Genomic DNA, 18388 nt, shown 5'->3' with positions numbered 1-18388 from the left:
TGTGTGGTAAGTGGCATAGTATTTGAGACCTCATTTATGAAAACAGAACTGGGACTGAAGGTTTTTTTTTTTAAATAATTTTTTTTTCAACGTTTATTTATTTTTGGGACAGAGAGAGACAGAGCATGAACGGGCGAGGGGCAGAGAGAGGGAGACACAGAAACGGAAACAGGCTCCAGGCTCTGAGCCATCAGCCCAGAGCCCGACGTGGGGCTCAAACTCACAGACCGAGAGATCGTGACCTGGCTGAAGTCGGACGCTTAACCGACTGCGCCACCCAGGCGCCCCAAGGGACTGAAGGTTTAAGGAGAGACAAAATGGGTCAGGACTTAAGGAAAAAGAGATGTAACATTAGAAGTAACAAGTTAATAAACCTGGAGTTGTATCAGAAATGAATCCTCATCAGTTTAAGGACTGCATGGGTTGGCCTCACAGGAATATTCTAAATTAGCACCCACATCCTACCTCTTCACCATCAGTGGTGGCATATAGTATAGAACGTCCATTCTCCTACACCCAGGATATGAAAATGTGCTTTGTTTTGTGATGGAAAGTATTTTTCAATCTTTGCATTTTGCATGAGGATAGCGTTAGAGTAGGCAGTTAGTTAGGTTCTAGCAGGATACCTGGAAAAAACATTTGATATTTTACAAGTGATTGCAAATGTCTGAAATGTCTTCCCTTAAATCATACATTATTGCCTTGCTCCAGACTCCTTTTAACTTTTTGTTCACCTAACTTCTTCCTTTACCTCTGGGAGGTTGCTGATATGTTTTCTTTCTAGTGCAACATCAACCATTACCTTTTGCTTTCTTCTCCATATCACAACTCACTGACCCCAATCCAGATTAGGCCCTCCCACTTGTATGTACCCATAAAAATTTGTTCACAACCTCATTATAAAAGTTCACTTTGTCTTATAATTGTTTATTCAAACATTCCACCATCCGATTATCTGCCTCTGGATGACAATAATTCTGCCTTATTTTTCTTTGTACTCCTAGCGCTTAACATATTACTTCTCTGAATATTATATCTTGTCTACATATGCTGCAGCTGATATGAAGAATTAAGTGTCCTTATTCATTTATTAGAACTCTTGGTGCATGTTGAAAATGTTCTCGGCTGATCTTTGCCTTTTAACTTTGTTCAAGGTTTTTTTTTGCTGCACAGAAAATGTTCATATTCATGATGTCAAAGCTGCCAGTATTTTCCATAATGGCTTGTGTTTCATTTTTCATTTAGGGAGATGTTCCCTATATGAAAATTGTGAACACAGATTTCTGCATTTTCTTTTAATATTTTTATCATTTTTGTTCTCAGTCTTCTTAAGAATTATACATTTACTCAGTGACCATTACCATTAAACTAACACTGCAGAATTTTACAGTCATTATTGTTTGAGGCAAAGAAACTCTGGAAACTCTGACCATTATATGAACACTTCAGTTTTCTGTGACTCAGAACTTCTGGAAGAATGAAAGCTTAGTGAATTGATGATGACATATGACATAGAACTGCTCCTAGAATTATAAAATGCCTCAAAAAGAGCAGGATTCAAGGGAGTAGTTTTTGGCTATAGGGTAGAGTACCCACATAGGAAAGAATGGTTTAGTGAGTTTATTCCTAGGTTTTTGTGATTTTTGGTGTTACCGAAACTATTGCTTTAAAATTTATAATTTTTATTCATTGCTGGCACATAAGATGTATTAGTTTGCTAGTGCTGTTATAGCAAAAGTACACAGCCGACATGATTAAACAACACAAATTTATTTTCTCACAATTCTGGAGGCTAGAAGTAGGAGATCAATGGATAGTTTCTTATTCTCAATGGTTGGCTTCTCACTATGTTTTCACATGGTTTTCCCTCCGTGTGTCACTGTGTCCTACTCTTCTTATAAGGATCCCTACCAGTCATATTGGATTAGGACCCACCCTGGTGACCTCATTGGAACTTAACTACCTCTTTGAAAACACTGTCTCCAAATACAGTCACATTCTGAGGTATTAGGGGTTAGCCCTTCAACATATGAATTTGTGGGGGTGCACAATTCACCCCATAACATAGGACTTCATTGATGAGCCTTGCATCCAGGGAGTTTGCAAGTTTTATTATTTCTAACTGTACTCTGCTTTTCAGTGGCTTTCTACCTAGCTTCTCAGCCACTTTGCTGGAGAAGCTTAAAAATAGGGCAGATGTCGAGAGGGGAAAACCACTAAGATTTGGAGTTATCTTGTGTCTCTCATCTAGCCAGGATCTCGGCCTCTCTAATCCAGCCCCCTGACCTCCCCAAATTTGTCTTGTGAGACTGCTCTGCTGGTGTCTCCACTTCTTCACCACATTCAACCCATGAATTGGAGATATAAATACTATGCAATATTACTCACAGGGTTGCATGCATTAATAAATTCATGGAGTCTGCCGGACTCCACCTCCGAATCAGAGCCAACAGATGCAAATGCTCACAGAAAAAATGTGACTCACCCTTCTGTCCTCCTTCCTCTAGTCTTAGTTTTTCAAGTGTTGGTTGCCTCAGCAACCCTATGATGCTTTAAACATATATGTATAAAATTATTGTGTATTTATATATAATATATATCATTTAATAATATATTAACACATCATATATTATATTTATATTATTTATTTATAAATATGTTTATCTTTATATACATTTATAGATGGATAAATCCAGATTTTTTGGTGATTTCTGGTAGACATATTGTCTGTCCTAAGCTAGTTTATCCCAGCTGGAAGCAGTAGTCTTCCATGAGTGAATCCATTTGACTCTGGAAGTTTGCCACCATTTAAAATACCAACTCTCAGTTAACCTAAAAACATCAGCTTCCCAATGCACATTGGACATGAAACTATGATAATTTCCTTAATTGCCAAGTTAAATGTCAGTTCAATTATATTATTCTTAAGAGATCTAGTTGATAGCACCATTATAGAACACATGAACATTTTATTCTATTTAAAAGGAAATCAAAGGTTCCTGGGTTTTTTTTTTTTTCACCCAATTAAGTAATTTTGCTTTTGGTACATACACAAAGAAAAAAAAGGAAGTAAACATTAGGATTTTTTTTTTTTTTGCAAATAGTAAAATGTCTAAAATGCAATTAAACAATTTCTCTTAAATAATGTCCATAGCCATAAATGCCATAAATTTTTACAGCAGAGTATTTACTACATACACATATTTATTTTTAAGTATCAGCCCTTTTATCATTATATGTGAAAGCTAATAAGAGGAAAAGCTATGTATATCATGACCAAAAGAATGTTTGCAATTTAATGTTTAACATAATCTTTGTTCAGTAATAGAAAATACCAATTGTGCTTACTTATTAATAGAACTCACCAATTTTATTCCACTTGCCACTGTTGACACTGATTAATGACCATTATTAACACAATTGAATTTATATGTGAAACTAATTTTCCATGGATCATTTAGGACCTTGACCAGTCATCTTGCATAATTCTGAGATTAACCAGTTATATTTATATTAGTAAGTTACCAGACATGAATAATATTGTTTTTCTCTTAGGAATGGCCTATTCTTAAAAAAAAAAAAAAAAAAGGAATGGCCTATTGTACATTAGGAATACTAGTTCTTTTTAATTTTTTTCTTTAAGAAATGGTTTTAATTCTTAAATCTACTCAAGTTGCTTCAGTTTGGTGTTGTTTTAAAGATGTGTTAGAAGTCAGAAAACATTATAAAATGTTAACAATGATAACGCATAAGGCGTCAAAACTAACTGCTCACTGATGAATGGATAAAGAAATTGTGGTTTATATACACAATGGAGTACTACGTGGCAATGAGAAAGAATGAAATATGGCCCTTTGTAGCAACGTGGATGGAACTGGAGAGTGTTATGCTAAGTGAAATAAGCCATACAAAGAAAGACTGATACCATATGTTTTCACTCTTATGTGGATCCTGAGAAACTTAACAGAAACCCATGGGGGAGGGGAAGGAAAAAAAAGAAAAAAGAGGTTAGAGTGGGAGAGAGAGCCAAAGCATAAGAGACTCTTAAAAACTGAGAACAAACTGAGGGTTGATGGGGGGTGGGTAGGTGATGGGCATTGAAGAAGGCATCTTTTGGGATGAGCACTGGGTGTTGTATGGAAACTAATTTGACAATAAATTTCATATAATAAAAAAACTGACTGCTCATACTAGGGTTGATTAAGCATGTAAGATTTAGAACCAGTGTACCTTAGTTTGATGTCTGATTTGTGTAAGTTCAATCTTTCTATCAACATTTCTAACCTAAGTACCTGATCCATGAATTGGAGATATAAATACTATGCAATATTACTCATAGGGTTGCATGCATTAATAAATTCATGGCACTTAGAACAGTGCCTGGTACACAGTAAGCACTCAACAAATGCCAATTAATATCAAATGCCAGTTAATTTTTATATAGTGAAATTAAATTAAAATATACTGAGACCATCCAGAAAGGTAAATCAATTCTAGAGAGGGTAGATTAGAATTTAGATGCTGGATACAGCAGTGAGTCCCACCTATTTTGTCTTGGTGATAACTTGAGTAAATATGTTCATTCCATAATCACTTTACCAAGCTACTATATTTTCAGCAAACTTTTCTGTGTTCTCTTCCATTTCTCTTCTTCCTTCTTACTGTTCATGCTTCCTGTCATTTTCTCACCCTATTCCTCTACTTACCTTTTTTTTTCACTTGCTAACAATATTAATTATGTCTTTCTGTCTTCAAATCAACCTATCAAAGAAGGCATTTCTAGTATCATCTTTAGATACTGTTGCCAATTCTGTTTTTACCACCCAACTTTTTGAAAATGTTGCCTAAACTGACTGATTCCTTTCCCTCTCCCCATCTCTTTCCCCTGCCCCCCTCCTACACACTTCCTACACAGTCTAAAGAGTTTAAGCTAGAAAGGCAGAAGGTATGAATAACAACAGAAGAGATAGGTACATATTTCTGGAGGATTAATTTTTCCCAGTAGCATGTAATTAACAGTGATAGTGCTCTATCAAAACAAGTGTGTATGTGATGGAATAGAATGTACCAGATATGTGAAAATTTTAAGATAAATAATAGTTTAAAAATTTGAATTTAAGATGATGGCTTCAGTTTACTCTCCAGACCTCCAGAGGCATATAATGTCTGGACAAGATCTTCTAGGATTCAAACTTGGGTGTAAGGGATGACATTCTAATCTCTGCACTGTACGATTCAGTGTTAAACCTTCTAATGGTTTCACGAAATGATGATTTTAGCCTGAATTATTTATTTCTCAAAGAATTATAAAACAGTGATTCAGTTAATTTGCCCTGAAGTTTTTAGTCAGGCATCAAAGATCAGGTATCATGTTCTGCAAAGTGACATCTCTACTTTAATTTTTGTCATTTAACAATATATCTAGGAGATCTCCCTTATTCTTTTTCTACAGCTTCATAATATTTCATTGTGAGAATGTACCCTAACCTACTGAATGAGTTCTCTATTGAAGAACAAATGAATCACATCCACTTTTTTTTTTTTTTGCTATTGGAAATAATGTCAGAGTAAATAACCCTGAGCATAAGACATGAAAAAAGTTTTGCGATATGTATTTTTGGAGACAGATTCATGGAAATGATATCTCAGAGTCAAAAGATAAATGCATATTTTAGAAGACAAGAATTTGGTCTTATATTTTGTGTCCTCTTGTTCATTATCCCGGTGTTTATAGTGTTATGACAATATCAATAATATTGACTGCTTAATGAAATGGCATGATTACATTTCCTTTTTGTATTTTGTTTTACTCATTTTGAAATTAAAAATGCTTTTTAAATAATTTTCAGTTGTATTGTTTTCTCCAAGGCCAAATTAATTAGGTGATCAATCAGGTCTACTCCTGGATCCTTCTCTCCTCATATTAGAATCTGTGCCCAGCCCTTATCCTGAGGTTTTCCTTTGACATTTCCTAGAAAATCCCTTTGGCTCTTCGCTGTGTAAGATCCCCTGTTACCTAGTTCCTGAAACTTGTTTCTTGGTGGAGTCTATTCATGCAAGATAAAATTTTTGAGGACTTATAGGTCTGCAAGTGTCTTTATTTTACACTCACACTTTATGCTTGTTGCACTGGTTATAAAGCCTAGGTCAGAAGTCAGTCTACCTTAGAATTTTGAAGGTTTTGCTTCAATCCCTTTTTCTTCCCGATATTGTTTTTGAGATGTATGATGCTATTCTAGTACCTGTGCCTTCATTTGTTTGGAAGCCTTTGGCAAGACCTGATGTTGGCTTAATGAGGAACAAGAAACAGAACACCGAAGTGTAGATTGTGGCATGGCAAGACTTCTTCATGTGTTATTAGTTATGGACCCACGAGAGCTAATGTGGTCCTATTCTACCCAATGTTGCAATGCCAGTGTTCCTGTACTTCTGAGCTCCTCTAGCCTGGTTCTCCACACTCCCATGGCCTGCCCTGCACACAGAGCTTTGAGTGTTTATCTGAACCACAAGAGTCATATTTGTTTATGTGTGTCCTTGTCTTATATATATCTTTGAACTGCTTGTTATTGGTTAGTACAAGAAATAAAGTGACGGGAGGAGTTAAGGTGGCAGAGAAGTAGGGGGACCCTGGGCTTTCTTTGTCCCTTGAACTCAGCTGTATTGGGGTCAGGTTGCTTGGAACACCCAGGAAATCAATCTGCGAATTGGCAGAAGGATCTCCATGGTTGGAGGGACACAGCGTAGCAGATGCAATGTGTGTGGAAGTGAATTATGGGAGAGAATAACGGTGGTGCTGCAGCGAGGAGGGAACCCCTTCCCCAGGGAGACAGAAGGGAGAGAAAGAGAGAGGGGTTGAGAGTACAGTGTGGGGTTTGAAGAAGGTGAAAACCTCTGTGAACCATGGACTATGGAGTGAGGGGCACTGAGTGTCACCTTGTTTAGCAAATAGCATGTAGAGTTCAAACTTTGAGGCTTTGGAAGCGCTCAACTTTGTCTGGAGTGCTCCTGGGGAGGAGGGCTTCTGGCCCCAGAATGTAAGCCTGGCTTAGGGATTTCCTGAGGTGCAATGGGAGAGAACATTCCCCTTCCTGGAATACATTTGGAAGACAGTATATTGCCTCTCAGAGAAAAAAAGACCCTGCAGGCTCCAGTGAAATGCCTTTCATCAGCAGGGGACAGAGGCACACATAGAGGGTGAATAACCTGGTTGCTGCTTTTTGTGTTGCTACACCATAGATTCCCCATACCACACAGACATGGTACTGTTACTCAGGGATGAAAGACATTAGACAGTGTGAAGAGGCTCTACTCTGGAGGAGGGGGCAGGTCTGCATGGTGCTGGGTCCTTTAAGATTTTGAGTTTTGAATCCCTGCTACATGTCAAAGAAAAAATGCAGGAGAGTTATGGTGCAGGACATGCTGAGTACCCTCACTGTTCTGTGAGGGCTTCCTGAACAGCATGGGGTGTGAGATTCCCCTGTCCAGGGATGAGAGATTGGGGTGGTGCCATTTCCTCCCCAACACCAACACAGTGGGACTTCAGAGAGCAACACAGCAGCCTCCAGTGGAGGCGGGACCCACTTACACCAAACCTCACTCCCCTGTGCCTGGCAACTGCATATTTACTGGGGCAAGACTGACTCTGAGACAGAGCAATGGGCCTCTCCTCCAGAAGAACAGCACAGGCAGCACCCTGCACATACCAAGTGTACTGATCATAGATTGCTTCAAACTGTCACCTGTAGTACTGGTGGAAATAGGACAAGGCTTACTTTTTTTCCTTTTTCTTTTCTTTTCTTTTCTTTTCTTTTCTTTTCTTTTCTTTTCTTTCTTTTCTTTTCTCTTTGGAATTAGGTGTATAGTTTTTTGTTTGTTAGTTTGATTTTCATTTCCTTTACTCTTTTAGATCAAGTTTCTTTTTTTCTTTTGTTTTCCTCCTTTCTTTTTTTCTTTTTTCTTTCTTTTTCTTTGGAATTTGACTCTTTGTTGTTTTTTTGTTTGTTTGTTTGTTTTATTTTTTGTTTTGTTTTCTTTTTGGTTCCTTTCCTTTTCTTTTCCTTTTTTTCCAGGCTTATTTAAAAAAAAAATCAAAGCATGCCTCGTTACAGTTTCAGACATTCCCCACTGTAAACAAGGAGGAGTTCTGCAGAGGTCTGACCAGTGGGAAAAAGCAGCCAAAACACAACAGCAGAGTGCACATAACATACACAAGAAACACTTCCTGAAGTGTCAGGCCCTGGACAGTGTATGACCCCTTTTTAATATAGCATTACTCTCAGGTACAGGAAACATAGCAAGCACTCAAAACATGCAAAAGACAGAAGCTTAGCCAAAATGACAAGATGGAAGAATTCCTCCCAAAAGAAAGGTCAAAAAGAAATCACAGCTAGGGACTTGCTCAAAACAGATATAAGTAATATATCTGAACAAGAATTTAGAACAACAGCCATAGACTACTAGCTGGGCTTGAAAAAAGCATAGAAGACACCAGATAAATCCTAGCTACAGAGACAAAAGACTTAAAACTAGTCAGGCTGAAATAAAAAATGCTATAACTGAGATGCAAAATAGACAGGATAAGGTAACAACGAGGGCTGAAGAAATGGAATAAAGAAGATAAAATTATGGAAAATAATGAAGCTGAAAAGAAGAGGGAAAGAAAACTATTATATCATGAAGGGAAACTTAATGGAACTCAGCAATTCCATAAAGCAAAATCATATCCACATCATAGGAATCCCAGAAGAAGAGCAGGAAAAAGGGACAGAAGATTTATTTGAACAAATTATAGCTGAGAACTTCCCTAATCTAGGGAAGGAAACAAGCATCCACGTCTGAGAGGCACAGAGAACTGCCTTCAAATTTAACAAAAACAGGGTAACACAACAACATATCATACTGAAACTTGCAAAGTACAAGGATAAAGAGAGAATTCTGGAAGCAGTTAGTTCAAAGTTCTTTAACCTACAAAAGTAGACACATAAGGTTAGCAGCAGGCTTGTTAACTGAAACTAGGCAGGCCAGAAGGGAATGTCAGGAAATATTAAACATGGTGAATGGGAAAAATATGTAGCCAAGAATCGTTTACCCAGGAAGACAGTCATTCAGAATAGAAGGAGAGATAAAGGGTTTCCCAAACAAATGAAAACTAGAGGAGTTCATGACCACAAAACTAGCCCTGCAAAAAATTTTAAGGTAGACTCTTTGAGGAAAAAAAACAAAAGATTAAAGCAACAAAGGCTAGAAAAGACCAGAGAACATCAACAGAAACACCAATTCTACAGGCAACAAAATGGCACTAAATTCATATTTTTCAGTAATCACTCTGAATGTACATGGACTAAACACTCCAATCAAAAGACATAGCTTATCAGAATGAATTAAAAAAAAAACAAGATCCATCTATATGCTGCTTACAAGAGACTCATTTTAGACCTAAAGACACCTGCAAATTGAAAGTGAGGGAATGGAAAACCATCTATCATGGTAATGGATGTCAAAAGAAAGAGTAGCCATACTTAAATAAGACAAACTAGAATTTAAACCAAAGACTGTAACAGGAAACGAAGAAGGGCATTATATCATATTTAGGGGGGGTCTACCGATCAAGAAGATCTAACAATTGTAAATATTTATGCCCCCAAGTTGGAAGCAATACATATAAATCAATTAATAACAAACATAAATAAATTCATTGATAATAATACAATAATAGTAGGGGACTTTAGCACCCCACTTACAACAATGACAGATCATCTAAGCAGAAATCAACAAGGAAACAATGGCTTTGAATGACACACTGTACTGGATGGACTTAACAGATATATTCAGAACACTTCATCTTAAAGACCCAGAATACACATTCTTCTTGAGTACCCATGGAACATTCTCCAGAATAGATCACATACTGGGTCATGAATCACCCTCAACACTTACAAAAAAGATCAAGATTATACCATGCATATTTTCAGATTACAAAGCTATGAAACTTGAAGTCAACTACAAGAAAAACTTTTAAAGCCCTTCAATATATGGGGGTTAAATTACATCCTAGTAAAGAATGAAAGTAAAGGAAATTAAAGGAGAAATAAAAATAATACATGGAAGTAAGTGGAAATGAAGTCCCAATAGCCCAAGCCCTTCATGATGCAACAAAGATAGTCCTAAGAGGGAAGAATATCACAATTCAGGCCTGTTTCAAGAAGAAAGGAGGTCACAAATACACAACCTAACGTTATACCTAAAGGAGTTAGAAAAGGAACAGCAAGTAAAGCCCAAAGCCAGTAGATTAAAGGAAATAATAAAGAATAGGGGAGAAACAAATGATATAGAAACAAACAAACTAAAAAGAAATAGTAGAACAGATCCATGAAACTAAGAGCTAGTTCTTTGAAAGAATAAATAAAATTGATAAGCCCTAGCCAAACTTATCAGAAAGAAAAGAAAAAGGACCCAAGTAGATAAAATCATGAATTAAAGAGGAAAGATTAAAAACACCATCACAGAAATCCAAACAATTATAAGAGAATACTATGAAAAATTATATGCCAACAAACTGGGCAATCTGGAAGAAATGGACAAATTCCTAGAAACTTACAAGCTACCAAAACTGAAACAGGAAGAAATAGAAAATTTGAACAGACCTATAACCCGCAAATAAATTGAATCGGTGATCAAAAATCTCCCAACAAACAAGAGTCCTGGGCCAGATGGCTTCCCAGGGGAATTTTATTAGACATTTAAAGAAGAGTTAATACCCATTCTTCTTAAACTGTTCCAAAATAAAAAATAAAAATAGAAGGGAAAATTCCAAACTCATTCTACAAAGCCAGCATTACCTTGATTCCAAAACCAGCTGAAACCCCACTAAAAAAGGGAATTATAGGCCAATATCCCTGGTGAACATGGATGTAAAAATTTTCAACAAGATACTAGCAAATCAAATACAACAGTATATTAAAGTAATTATTCACCATAAACAAGTGGGATTTATTCCTGGGGTGCAGGGCTAGTTCAATATTTGCAAATCATTCAAAATGATACATCACATTAATAAAAGAAAGGATAAGAACCGTATATCCTGTCAATAGATGTAGGAAAAGCATTTGACAAAAATACTTCATCCATTCTGGATAAAAACCCTCAACAAACTAGGGACAGGTGGAATATACCTCAACATCATAAAGGCCACATATGAAAGACCCACAGCTAATATCATCCTCAATGGGGAAAAACTTAGAGCTTTCCCTTATGGTCAGGAACAAGACAAGGATGTCCACTCTCACCATTACTATTTAACACAGTACTGGAAGCCTTAGCCTCAGCATTCATAAAACAAAAAGAAATAAAAGGCTTCTAAACTGGCAAGGAAGAAGTCAAACATTCACTATTTGCAGATGACATAATCCTCTATGTAGAAAACCCAAAGAACTCCACCAAAATATTGCTAGAACTAATACATGAATTCAGCAAAGTCACAGGGTACATAATCAATGTGCAGAAATCTGTCATATTCCTATATACCAACAATGAAGCAAAAGAGAAAGAAATAGAGGAATTGATCCAATTGCAAATTCACCAAGAGCATTAAGATACCTAGGAATAGACCTAACCAAAGAGGTAAAAGATCTATGTTCTGAAAACTACAGAAAGCTTATGAAATAAATTGAAACAAAGAAATGGAAAAGCATTCTATGGTCATGGATTGAAGAACAAACATTGTTAAAGTGTCTGTACTATCCAGAGAAATCTATGCATTTAATATAATCCTTATCAAAATACCACCACCATTTTTCTCAGAGCTAGAACAAACAATCCTAAAATTTGTATGGAATCACAAAAGACCCCAAATAGCCAAAGCAATCCTGAAAAACAAAAATGAAACTGGAGATATCATGATTCCAGATTTCAAGCTTTATTATGAACTCTAGTCATCAAGACAGTACGGTATTGCACACAGATACATAGATTAATGGAACAAAATAGAAAACCCTGAATGGACCCACAATTTTATGGTCAACTGATCATTGACAAAGCAGGAAAGAATATCCAAAGGCAATCTTTTCAACAAAAGGATGTCGGGAAAACTGGATGGCAACATGCAGAAGAATGAAAATGGACCACTTTCTTATACCATACACAAAAATAAATTCAAAAAGAATGAAAGACCTGAATGTGAGACAGGAAACTATCCAAATGCTAGGGAGCTATCTTTGATCTTGGCCAGAGCAACTTCTTACTAGACACGTCACAAATGGCAAGGGAAACAAAAGCAAACATGAACTATTGGGACTTCATTAGGATAAAAAGCTTCTGGGGGTGCATGGGTGGCTCAGTTGGTTGAGTGTCCAACTTTGGCTCAGGTTATGATCTCATGGTTAGTGAGGTCAAGCCCTGCATTAGACTCTGTGTTGACAGCTCAGAGCCTGGAGTTGCTTCAAATTCTGTCTCCCTCTCTCTCTTCCCCTCCCTCACTCATGCTCTGTCTCTCTCTCTCTGTCGAAAATAAATAAACATTTTCTTGAAAAAGGTAAAAAGCTTCTGCACAGCAAAGAAAAACTAAAAAGCACTCAATGTAATGGGAGAAGATATTTGCAAATCACATGTCAGATAAAGGATCCCAAATCTATAAAGAACTTACCAAATTTAATATCCAAAAAGCAAACAACTCAGTTAAGAAATGGTAGAAGACATGCATAGACACTTTTCCAAAGAAAACATCGAGATGGCTAACAAGCACATGAAAAGATGCTCAACATCACTCATCATCAAGGGAAGACAAATCAAAACTACAATGAGATATCATCTCGCACCTATCAGAATGGCTAAAAACTAACAACACAAAAAACCAACACGTGTTGGTGAGGATGTGGAGGGACTTGCACTGTTGGTGGGAATGCAAACTGGTGCAGCCACTCTGGAGAACACTTTGGAGCTACCTCAAGAAACTAAAAATAGACTGCCCTACAATCCAGCAATTGAACTATTAGGTATTTACCCAAAGGATATAGAGTTACAGATTCAAAGAGGGACATGCAGCCCAATGTTTCTAGCAGCATAACAACAATAGCCAAAGTATGGAGAGAGCCCAAATGTCCACTGACTGAAGAATGGCTAAAGATGATGTGTATGTTTATGGTGGAATAGTACTCACCCATCAAAAAGAATGCAATCTTGCCACTTGTAGTGACGTGAATGGAGTTAGAGTGTATTATGCTAAGTGAAATAAGTCAGTTAGTGAAAGACAAATTGACAAAGACAAAGACATATGATTTCACTCATATGTGTAATTTAAGAAACAAAACAGATAAACATATGGGAAGGGGGATGAAAGAGAGAGGGAAAGAAACCACAAGAGACCTTTAACAATAGAGAACAAACTGAGGGTTGATGGACACAGGTGGGTGGGTGATAGGCTAGATGAGTGATGGATATTAAGGAGGGCTTTGTTGTGATGAGCACTGAGTGTTGAATGTAAATGATGAATCACTGACTTCTGCTTCTGAAGTCAATATTGCACTGTATGTTAAAAAATTTTTTAATGTTTTTATTAATTTTTGAGAGAGAGAGACAGAGACAGAGCATGAGCAGGGGAGGGACAAAGAGAGAGGGAGACACAGAATCTTAAGCAGGCTCCAGGCTCTGAACTGTCAGCACAGAGCCTGATGCAGGGCTCGAACTCACAGATGGCGAGATCATGACCTGAGCAGAAGTCAGATGCTTAACTGACTGAGCCACCCAGGTGCTCCTGCCCTGTATATTAAATACCTAAAACTTGAAAAGCAAAAACAAAGAAATAACATGAGGATAGGTTTGAATCATTAGTCATAATTCTTGCCAATATCTGAAGCTGTAGCAATAATTTGTGATCTGGGTTTTATGAACTCTTATCCCCACAATTTTGAAATTACAAAGTTATTTTATTTTATTTTATATTTTATATTTTCTTTTATTTTTTAGCAGTATGATTCCTTTTTCTGTAAGTTTCAAAACAAAATTTAAGCAATGCATTTTTAAGAGAATCATACATTGGGTGGCAAAATTATAAGCAAAACAAGGAAACAATGTAAGATCCAAGACTGTGGTCACCCCTGGGGATGGACAAGTGCTATAGAGTGACAAAGTACTGTATTTTAAAGCTTCCTCCACCCCTCACTCCCAAGCATTTGGTGGACCATTTTGACCTGGAAGCTGAAGTTCTTTAGCTTGGAAAAACAGTTTTATAGTCTTGTATTATTTCTTTTATAATTTCTTCCCTTCCAATTTCTCTGTTCTTTCTGGTACTCCTTTCAGCCAGATGTTAATCTTCCTGGATTAATTCTCCAATTTAATTTTTTCTCATGTATTGTCCACAGATTTTTTTTTTTATTCTTGAGTCTTAGAGATTTCATTGGCTATTTTTCAAACTTTCAATTGAATTTTTCAGTCTGGATATCGTATTTTTAATTACCCAATACATTGTCATTCCCAAAACATTCCTTGAATTCTTTTGTTTCTTTTATGCAACATCATATTCTACCATTGAAGTAATTACAGGATTTTCTAAAACACTTTCTTTTGTTGCCTGCTTTGTTTCTGTTTCCTATGAATGTCTTTGTTCTTTGTCTTCCATGTTATACATATTCCTTAATTATTTGGTTATTCTTACTTATCAAATTTAAGAATAAGGCATCAAAAACCCAATTAGAAGCTATGGATTCATGGATGTGACTTGGCTGGTAAGCTTTCAGCAGTGTGATTATGTAGAAACAAAGTTCTTTTATTTGGGAATCTGCAACTGTCAGTATGTGTAGGCTTTTTATCTAGAGCTGATCTGTTTCTCTAGAATAGGATATCCCCATGTTTACTTGAAAAGCATTCTATTCTATCCATTTCTGCTTGCATTCTGGGAGCTGAATATAACAAAAAGGCATGAGGTTCTCAAAATTTCACGTGCAGATTCTTACTCTTCTTATTTCAGTGTAATCTCTGTTTACAGAGATCTGATTTTAACCTGTTTATAATCTCTGTTATCTGGGTGTCTCGTGATTCTGAATCTAGAGATTTTTCTGGTTTAGCTTCTCTGGATAATACCTCCCTGTTTCATCTGACGGGAGACAAGGGCTTCATCATCTGGTAGTTCAATGTGCATGGGGTAGAAGAGTAGTATCTTTGTTGTCCAATACTTTTTAGGCAGACTTTCAAACAATTCCACTGTTTTAAGCCACTTACCTTGCCCTGCTTCCATGATACTTGGTGTCTCCCAATTCTTGAGACTTTCTGGATTTCTGTGGATATAAATTAGCCTATCTTTCTGTGGTATTCCTCTCAAAAATCTTGTATGTGATAGTAACCTCTGCACTGCTTGAAAACAGATTCTATTCATTCAGTTCACTTTCAATCTCTAATCAATTGGTTTAACTCTCTAATCTACTATTGATTTGTGTTCTATTCTCTTTATTCCTGTAGGTTTATACATTTTGAGTAAGAAGTTGAGGACTGGAGAAGAGATAAATGCATATGCTTTTCACCATGTTAAACTATAAATCCATCTTCATATTATTTAACATTACTTCTCACTTGAATTGTTTGTGAGTAAGTAAAAAAAAGATCACAAAGGAAAAATACTGATGGTGATAGACAGTTTTCTTAATGGAGTGGTATTTGAGCTGAGAGCTCATAAATAAGTGGAGGTTAAATCAATTGAAAGTAAGGCAATGGACATCAGTAGAAAGCACTCCAGGCTAGGGAGAAGCATATGCAGGGAATCCACAAAGGAGGAGGGAGAATGGCACATTTGAGAACCCAAATGAAGGCTTCACCAGAGATAGCAAGGACAGTCCAGTTTTGAGGAAAAATTGGAGAACTAGACAGGGGTCAGATCATGAAAGACTTTGGACACTTATTTAGAAATGTTGTCTTCATTCAGATGGCCTTTGGAAGATTTAATCAAGGAAGTTACATGATGAGATTCTCTTTGCAAAAATCATCCCAGTTGCAGTATGGGGAATGAAGGAGACAAGAAAATGGATGCAGGGAAAAAATTATTACAATGATAATCCCTGTGAAAGAAAATGGTAAATGAGAGTCAGCATATTGTGGGGTAACATGATGAGAACTGGGCAAATTTAAAAGGGTTTTAATAGTAAAGTTGGATTACTGGCATTGATTGGCAAATTTATTGTGGCATGTAGTGAGAGGTAGGCAGTGGAGATGCTCCTTAGGATTCAGATATGTGTAACTAGATGCATATCGGTGTCATCTATTGAGATAGAAAATACAAGGGGGAGGTCAAGTTTGGGGGAAAGATTACTAATTTTGTTTTAGATAGTTTTAGTTTGGTGCATGAGATATCAATTAGGCAAATATGGTCTGGAACTCTGAAGAGAACTCTAGGTTGGAGAAACAAGTTTACAAGCAAGGTTTGTGGATAATAAAAAAAGTCTGAATTGGATCACCTCAGAAGAGAGGAGAGAGTGAAGACAGAAAATGCCCATGCTCTTCAAGAAGAAAGACTCATCAGTACAAAACTTGTAATTCAACAAAGGTTAGCTCTATATGAGGATAAAATGGTTTATAAACTTCCAGCCTCTATTTTAGAGCCTGGCATATACTAAAAGCATATGTGACTGAATTGAACTACAATAACAAAAACGACATTGATTAATTATATAGCTGTTTAATTTCATCACTCTCACTTGATGTGCAAAGAATTACCTTCATCAAACTTGTTTTGCTATCCAAATCTTACCCACCATTCATGATCATAAAAGAGCATAATTGTTATAAAATCTGCTGATAAATTGTTTCCAAGAAATGGTTACTTCCTCCCGGAAACCACAGCTCTTTGTTGGTTATCTCTATCACAATACCTATATTTTCTTTTTATTTTAGTAATTTATATATGGATCTTATCTCTCCTTCTATTTCATAAATTTCTTGAGGTCAAAAGCTAAGTCTTTTTCAACTTTGTATTCTACACATCTGTCTAGCATAATGGCTAACATGTAGTAGATGGCCAATAAATATTTATTTAATAAATGCAGGAATGAGTCATTATGCTCAGACATCAGTTGCTGTAACAACTCAGTTGTAAAATCCTCAGTCCCAGGATAATAGCCTTGTCATATCTGGGGAGCAGTGAAGCACAAACTTTTGAGAAAACTCACATTCTTTTGGATTTCTGTGGTTACGTAGTCTATCACATTTTTTACCTAGAGGAAGGTAGGCCCAGGCACCTGTAGTGCAAAATGAATTTATCCCTACACGAATACACCATAAGCCAAATAGAAAATTTTATCTTCTTTAAGTTTAAATTTAAAAATTTTATAGTTTTTTTTCTTTAAATTAACAAGCAACGCTAGAATGGCAAGACATTTAGGGCTATTCATATTCATGTGTGCATATGTATGTATATGAGTGTGTGTATGTATATATGTGTGTGTATATATGTATATCTATATCTAGACACACACATTATTTTAAAAGATATCCAGAGATAAAAGTTCCATAGCTTTCTTCAGGAGGTTATATAACACTAACCACCTTTATGATTAGTAAGTTCCTTATGTTAAACTGTTTTTAATGTAATTTTGCTCAGATGCAGGACAAATATTCAAAACTGCTTGTCATCAGTTTTCTTCTTTCCTTACTTGCGCTTTTCAATTATTTGAAGACAGCTATTAATTTGTCCCTAGTTAACTTAACATGGAGATTATATAGCTTCAAATTTTCTCATTATGTACACCTTATATTCCATCTTATTATTTAATAAGTCCACTGTTGGTCATTTCTAGTTTTTATATATCCTTCTTAATTTGTCTTAAGAATATTTTATCATAGTTCATTAAATAATTATCCAGCACTGGTATTATGTTGTAATTTTTCTTTCAATTTTTCTAGGAATATTTAATGATTAACATCATTAATTTATAAATTTTAAAGGCAAAGTTTTCTTTGTCAAAGGATTTTCCATTTTTTTATTTTTCCATTTCTAAATCAAAATATTAGATAGAAGAGAGCCATAGCATTTATTTTGTAAAAAAAATATATTTTGAATTAAAAAAATGCCTTTAAACACCAATCCATAATGAAGGTTAATTAAAACTGTATATTTTTCCCTTAGCTATCAACAACTAGTTTTGGCATAGATTATTGGATTTATAATTAGATGTAATTTGACTTAATTAGTTGGCTATAGCTCTTAATTATGGTATACCTTTTCCCATTATGGCCACTGTAACAGCAGCTTAGGATAAACATTGATGCTCCCCCTTGCCAGTGGGACTAGCTGTATCCCTTGGGTTATTTGTGTGATAATGAGAATGAGATTTCAGGAGCATGACAGACGGTCTAGGCATAAAATACTGTTTTGGCACAGCTCCCTTCACTGCCTTTCAAAAATGGCAGC

Source organism: Felis catus, chromosome C1, assembly GCF_018350175.1.
Source record: "Felis catus isolate Fca126 chromosome C1, F.catus_Fca126_mat1.0, whole genome shotgun sequence".
Lineage (NCBI taxonomy): Eukaryota > Metazoa > Chordata > Mammalia > Carnivora > Felidae > Felis > Felis catus.
Note: the sequence above shows the minus strand (reverse complement) of the source record.